This window comes from Pseudophryne corroboree, chromosome 10 (assembly GCF_028390025.1).
Source record: "Pseudophryne corroboree isolate aPseCor3 chromosome 10, aPseCor3.hap2, whole genome shotgun sequence".
In the NCBI taxonomy this organism is placed as follows: domain Eukaryota; kingdom Metazoa; phylum Chordata; class Amphibia; order Anura; family Myobatrachidae; genus Pseudophryne; species Pseudophryne corroboree.
The window spans coordinates 244604627-244612899 of NC_086453.1; positions in this window are offsets into that span (position 1 = coordinate 244604627).

An 8273-nucleotide genomic window follows, 5' to 3' on the forward strand; every position below is an offset into this window, starting at 1 on the left:
TAAGTAAATTCTTATTTTTTGTGTGTGTTTCACTGGGGGCACAGCAACAGGAGGCACAACAGCAGAGGGCAAACGGGGAACAGCAGCAGAGGGCACAGCAACAGGGGGCACAGCAGCAGAGGGCACAACAGGGGGCACAGCAACAGGAGGCACAGCAGCAGAGGGCACAACAGGAGGCACAGCAGCAGAGGGCACAACAGGAGGCACAGCAGCAGAGGCCACAACAGGGGGCACAGCAGCAGAGGGCACAACAGGCGGCACAGCAGCAGAGGGCACAACTATTGGGGGCACAGCAACAGGAGGCACAGCAGCAGGGGGCACAACTATTGGGGGCACAGCAGCAGAGGGCACAACTATTGGGGGCACAGCAGCAGAGGGCACAGCAACAGGGGGCACAGCAGCAGAGGGCACAACTATTGGGGGCAAAGCAACAGAGGACACAACTACTAAGGCAAATCTACTGGGGGCAAAGCAACAGAGGGCACAACTACTGGGGCAAAGCAACAGGGGGCACAACTATTGGGGGCAAAGCAACAGGGAGCACAACTACTGGGGGCATAGCTACTGGGAGCACAGCTACAGGGGGCAAATCTACTGGGGGCAAATCAACTGGGGGGCACAACTACTTGGGGCATATCTGGGGGCATAACTGTGGCCACGCCCCTCCCCTATGAAGCCACGCCCCAATTTCCAGCGCACACTATTGTTTTACTGCAGAGGTGGGGGGGGGGGGGGGGGGGGCGCCAGTGGAAAATTTTGCACTGGGCGTCACAAGGTGTAGAACCGGCCCTGCAGACACCACACCCTGAAATGGACGGAGCATGCCTGGATGCATTCTGGGAGAATACAGCACAAGATATTAAAGAAAAGTCTTACATTTTGGGTGGACTGACAGAACACCCCTAGATGGATGGAGCAGCTGCAGTCCCTGGATGTATACTGGGATAACACAGCACAAAATATTAATTTAACTCAAGATATATATATATATTATTTTTTATATCACACACTGCGATTACAGTGTCGCACAAATGAGTAAAAAATATGTAGAAGTATTTTTTACATCACACACCAGCGGTTACAGTGTTGCACAAATTAATCAGAAATATATATAATAATTACACACTGAGGTTGATTACACCGACAGTTTTGCAAAATGCATTTATGAGTAGGAAATAATATACTGTGGTTTGACCGGCAGTGTCACAGTACTTATGAAAATAAAATAAAAATTGTATAGTACACTGGGGTACAGCACAACTGAACCCGCTCATCCCTACCTACCCTACCTAAGACCCATCCAAAGCCCCACCAGAGTCGTACAAAAATCGCACCTCAATGCAACACTTCCAAAAAGCAATATGTGAAAACCATTATAATTAAGACATAACCTATCAGAATGCTAATAAAAGCCACCAAGTTACCTGCAGCACTCACTTCCTGCTCTCAGCCATGGTAGGGGCAGGTTTTGGAATAGCCTGGATGCAGGCAGTGATTTTATGTGGTCTTCACCAGCTGACTGACAGTGCCCAGGGGCAAGAAACAGAACAGATGAACCAGCAGATCTGAATGTGTTTGGGGACTTTGTCGCTTTACTGCGACTTGTGGTGCAAATTGAGGAATGATTACCTTTGTGTTGGCATGCGTCTTCTGAAAAATGGAAAATGGACAAAAAATACTGTTCATGCAAAGTTGTGATTTAACCAATTTGTCTGAACAACAGGTTTGTCCATTTTCCAGTGCTTGGCGAGCAAATGGTCAATTGTCATTTGCTCTCATCCATTACCAGATTTTCATTCCAACCAGCCAGATCTGAAAGATAATCTGCCAGATAATCGTATAGTGTATGCCCATCTTAAGAAATAGAATGTAGGTGTGCTCACCTTTAATTAGAGATAGGCAATAACTCAGAGACACAAAATGGCAATCTCTTAATACCTGCATATGATGCGTCTTGTAAACGTATTTTAAGTTACACCCTCTGCCTTCCAGCTTACTGCAATTATAGGGCCTATTCAGAGTTGCAAGCAAGTCAGCCATAAATGCATTTGCACTGGGGCCCTCATTCCGAGTTGATCGCTCGCTAGCTGCTTTTAACAGCAGTGCACACGCTAGGCCGCCGCCCTCTGGGAGTGTATCTTAGCTTAGCAGAAGTGCGAACGAAAGGTTAGCAGAACTGTGCGTAAAAATTTTCATGCAGTTTCTGAGCTGCTCGAAACTTACTCCTACCTTGCGATCACCTCAGTCAGTTTAGTTCCTGCTTTGATGTCACAAACACGCCCTGCGTTCGGCCAGCCACTCCCCCCGTTTCCCCAGCCACTCCTGCGTTTTACCCTGACACGCCTGCGTTTTTCAGCACACTCCCTGAAAACGGTCAGTTTTCGCCCAGAAACACCCACTTCCTGTCAATCACACAACGATCAACAGTGCGACTGAAGAGCGTCACTAGAGCTTGTGTAAAACTGCATAGTTTTGTGTGAAAATACTTCGCGCGTGCGTACTGCGGCCCGTACGCATGTGCAAAAGTGCCGCTTTTTCAACTAATCGCCACGCTGCAAACGAAAGCGGCTAGCGATCAACTCGGAATGAGGGTCTGTGTGTATGGAGGTACATGTGCTTATCTAACTGCAGAATTTTATGCATTTTATGCAGAGTTTTTTTTACTTTACACACACCGTTCACTTAGTTTCATAGGGGGTCATTCCGAGTTGATCGCTCACTAGCAACTTTTAGCAGCCGTGCAAATGCATAGTCGCTGCCCACGGGGGAGTGTATTTTCGCTTTGCAAGTGTGTGAACGCCTTTGTAGCCGAGCTCTGCAAAAACATTTTGTGCAGTTTCAGAGGAGGTCCAGACTTACTCAGCCCTTGCGATAACTTCAGCCTCTTCGTGTCCAGAATTGACGTCAGACACCCGCCGTGCAAATGCTTGGACACGCCTGCGTTTTTTCAACCACTCCCAGAAAACGGTCAGTTGACACCCATAAACGCCTTCCTTCCTGTCAATCTCCTTGCGATCGGCTGTGCGAATGGATTCTTCGTTAAATCCATCGCTCAGCAACGAACTGCTTTGTACCCGTGCGACATGCCTGCGCATTGCGGTGCGTACGCATGCGCAGTTTTGCCATTTTTTACCTGATCGCTGCTCTATGAAAATCGGCAGCGAGCGATCAACTCGGAATGACCGCCATAGTCTTTATCATTATCACCACACAAAGCCAACAGCCCTATCCTTGGTGCAAGAGGTCCACCAAGAGCTAGAGTTAGACCTCATGGGACCCTAAGCAAGATATCGATTTGGGGCCCCCTCCCTCAATTGCATGCAATTTCAATCTGCAAGTTTGTGTGGTTACCATTAAGAGGCATGGATAGTATGACTAAGATGCATTTGTAGACTGAAAAGAACAACCGCTTGCGTCCAATGCCACCACAGCACACCTCTGAATCAGTCCCAGAGCCAGCCCTAACCAATATGATGCCCTAGGCAAGATTTTGGCTTGTGCCCCCTAGCACCACCGCTGGTTCCGCCTCTGACCTTGCACCTCTTTCCCAGCACCATCACCCCTCACCCATAGCAGTCTTTATTTTGGTGTTTGTACCCCCTATATTGTAAATAGGAACAGTTCGCACATTTGGCACACAGCCCAAAAAGGGGTGTGTTTTTGCTGGCAAGGGGAATGGTCACACAATAGTAACCCCAATTCAAATTACGCCACACAGTACTGCAACTTTATTCACATTTGATCATGCGATAGTGTCCATAATTCACATTACATCCCACAGTAGTATCACTTTACCTTATAAACGTTACTCCTCACAGTAGAGCCCCTTATTCACATTACATCACACTGAATTGTTCCTTATTCATATTACACCACACCATATTGCTCTTTATCTAATTAGACGACACAGTAGTGCTCTTTCTATATGCAACGCCGCATAGTAGAGCACCTTATACACATAATGCCACACATTAGTAATGCATTTATACACATAATTCTACACAGTAATGCCCCTTACACATATGAGACACATTATTAATGTCCTTATAAACATAATGCGCCTTACACATTATGACAACCTTTATCAATGCCCTTTTACACATAATGTCCCTTACACATATGCCGCACATTATTAATGCCCTTATACACATAATGACACACATTGTGCCCCCTACACATTTGCTGCACATTATTAGTGCCCCTATACACATAAAGACACACATAGTGCCCCTTACACATATGTTGCACATTATTAATGCATTTTTACATGAAACACATAATGCTCCTTACACATATTCCAAACACTACTGCACAACCAACCAACTCACATGCACACAGCACTCACACTGCCGCTAACACTGTGACCTCTGCCTCTGCTTGGATACAGATGTGTCCTCATAATTCTTGCTTCAATGCTAATGTTGGGCCCCTTTTTTATGAAAATACATCTTATTTGCATTGCTATGTGGCTAGGATGCACAAGCCGCTTCTGCTGATTAAAATGATATGCAGCATGCCTATATACTGTGTGAGACTGTGGCTGTATCTGCATATGAAATGCTACACACAGAATATAGGCATGCCGCATATCATTTTAATCAGCAGAAGCTGCTGATGCCCCTAGGCATATCAAATGCCCTAGGCAATTGCCTAGTTTGCCTATGCCTATGGCCGACTCTGATCAGTCCTTATATATATCACTATGCTACCTACCCACACTACATACCTGCACTAAATCACTGAACTACATAGTCACACTGCATAACTATGCTACACCCGCTCAGTATTTCACTACGCTACCTCCCCATACTACATCCCAGCACTATATTACTGCACAACCTCCCCAAACTATATCACTGTTCTACATCCCCAAACTACAGTGCACAGTCTCCCCACCAGGGGCAGATTGGGCCACTAGGATATCTGGTGAGATTACCGGTTGGCCAGTCCCTTAGCCTCTTTGGCAGGGCTGGCTCACACTGACTTCAGGCTGGCAGCCGCGCACTTCTGGCTCAGTGAGCCAGGAGAGCAGCAGCTGCTGTAGTATGGTTCCAGTTGTCAGGGCAGTCAAGAGCCGGGCTGGGCCCAGGTACTTTTCAAGGGGCGTGGCTCAATCACAGGAGGTGTGGTCATGTACACTTAGAAAAAAATAATGAAAACCCCCCCCCCGAGATTTATGGTAAGAACTTACCTTTGTTAAATCTCTTTCTGCGAGGTACACTGGGCTCCACAAGGAATAACATCAGGGGGTGTAGAGTAGGATCTTGATTCGAGGCACCGACAGGCTCAAAACTTTGATCTTCTTCCCAAGATTCATAGCGCCGCCTCCTCTATAACCCCGCCTCCGTGCACAGGAGCTCAGTTTTTGTTAACCAGTCCCATGCCGTAGCAGGTAAAAGAGATGACAATTGTTAGTAGCCACATACACCACACACTCACGACAGGAGAGGGTGTCAGCGGCTAATGCCATACCAACCCAAAGAAGCTAAGTGTGTCAGGGTGGGCGCCCTGTGGAGCCCAGTGTACCTCGCAGAAAGAGATTTAACAAAGGAAAGTTCTTACCATAAATCTCATTTTCTGCTGCGGGGTACAATGGGCTCCACAGGGAATAACATCGGGGATGTCCTAAAGCAGTTCCTTATGGGAGGGGACGACTGTAGTAGGTACAAAAACCCTGCGTCCAAAGGAAGCATCCCGGGAGGCGGAAGTATCGAAGGCATAGAACCTTATGAATGTGTTCACTAAGGACCACGTAGCCGCCCTGCACAATCGTTCAAGGGTCACACCATGGCGGGCCACCCAAGAAGGTCCAACGGACCAAGTATTATGGGCCTTAATGGTAGCAATTCTCTTCACATAGATACGGAGAGCCCGTACCACATCCAAAGACCACTCCTTGGAAGACAACTCAGGAGAATTAAAGGCAGGAACCACAATCTCCTGGTTAAGGTGGAAGGAAGACGCCACCTTAGGTAGATAACAAGGGCGCATTGTAAGAACTGCCTGATCACTGTGAAAAAATCAGATAGTGGGACCTACAGGATAAGGCACCCAAGTCTGAAACACATCTAGCAGAAGCAAGCGCTAGTAGAAACAAGACCTTAAGGGAAAGCCAATTAAAAGCCACAGATGCAAGAGGGTCAAAAGGAGACTCTTGCAAGGCCTCCAAAACCACAGACAAATCCCAAGGGCCTACAGGTGGGACATAAGGAGACTGAATGCGCAACACACCCTGAGTGAAGGTATGAACATCGGGCAGAGTTGCAATTTTTCTCTTAAACCATACCGACAAGGCAGAAATATGAACCTTGAGGGAGGCCAGATGAAGGCCTAAGTCCAGGCCTTGATAGGAAGGCCAAAAGTTTGGCCGTACTAAACTTGTAAGCGTCATGATTGGTATTTGCGCACCAAGCAAAGTAAGAATTCCAGACCCTATGGTAAGTCCGAACAGAAGCCGCCTTACGGGCCTTCAACATAGTTTGAATGACCGCCTCAGAAAAACCTTTGGCCCTCAGTGCGGAAGCTTCAAAAGCCATGCCGTCAAAGCCAGTTGGGCCAAATCCTGGTAGACACAAGGGCCCTGAACGAGGAGGTCTGGCCGTTGTGGAAATAGAAGGGGACGCTCTATCTAGAGGCCCTGTAGGTCTGAGAACCAATGCCGTCTGGGCCACACGGGAGCAATTAGAAGTAGTATGCCTCCTTCTTGTTTGCACTTCCTTATCACTCTGGGCAGTAAAGACACTGGAGGGAACACATATGGCAGCCAAAAGTTCCATGGGATTGCCAGTGCATCCACAACGCTGCTTGATGATCCCTTGTTCTTGCTCCGAAGACCGGAACCTGGTGATTGTGTCGAGACGCCATCAGATACACATCTGGAAGGCCCCACTTGTCCACAAGGAGTTGAAATACTTCTGGATGGAGGCTTCACTCTTCAGCGTGTACGTCCTGATGACTGAGAAAGTCCGCTTCCCCAGAATGAACACTGCCAATACGGCTGGCAGATGGCGTTCCTCCCATTGAAGAATCCTTGATACTGCCCTCATTGCCATGCAGCTTCGAGTGCCACCTTGATGATTTATGTACACCACCCTGGTGGCGTTGTCCGACTGTACCTGAATAGGTCTGTTCTGATTAAATACTGTGCCAGGTTCAGAGCATTGAACACCGCCCACAGTTCCAGAATGTTGACCGGAAAGAGAAACTCCTCCTTGGTCCACCGACCCTGAAAGGAGTGTTACACCAACACTGCGCCCCAGACTCTCAGACTGGCATCCATCGTCAGAAGGACCCAGTTGGAGATCCAGAAGGGACGACCCCTGCTCAAACGTCTGTCCTGCAGCCACCAGCTCAGTGACAGACGGACCTCCGGAGACAAGGAGATAGTGTGAGACCTGATCCAGTGAGGCAGGCCATCCCATTTGGCAAGAATCAATTTCTGCAGAGGGCATGAATGGAATTGAGCATACTCCACCATGTCGAAAATCGACACCATGAGACCTAGCACTTGCATTGCCGAATGTATTGACATTTGCGGACGAGATAGAAAGCATCGAATCCTGTCCTAAAACTTTAGGACCTTCTCCTGAGACAAGAACAACCGCTGGTTGTGAGTGTCCAACAATGCTCCCAGGTGCACCATGCTCTGCGCAGGGACCAGGGAAGATTTCTTCCAGTTGACGAGCCACCCGTGGGCTTGCAGAAACTGGACAGTCAGATCTAGATGGCATAGGAGACTTTCTGGGGAATCTGCCAGGATCAATAAGTTTTCCAGATACGGCAGGATTCTGACCCCTTGACGACGGAGTACAGCCAACCTTGGTGAAGACTCGTGGAGTCGTGGTCAAACCAAAAGGTTACGCCCGAAATTGGTAATGGAGGTTGCCAACTGCAAACCTCAGGTACTGCTGATGTGACATTGCAATGGGAATATGCAGGTAAGCATCTTGTATGTCCAGTGAGACCATATAATCCCCAGGTTCCTAGGCCAGAACAATAGAGCGAAGAGTTTCCATACAAAACTTGGAGACCCTCACAAATTTGTTCAAGGACTTGAGGTTGAGAATGGGCTGAGAAGACCCATTCGGTTTCGGGACTAGGAACAGCGGTGAATAGTACCCCTTGCCTCTCTGAGCCAGAGGCACCTGTACTACCACTCCTGTGTCCAGGAGGGACTGTACCACCGAATGAAGAGTTGTTGCCTTCACATGATCCGAAGGGACATCTGTCAGGCAAAATTGATGAGGGGGACGATTTTTGAAGGATACGGCGTA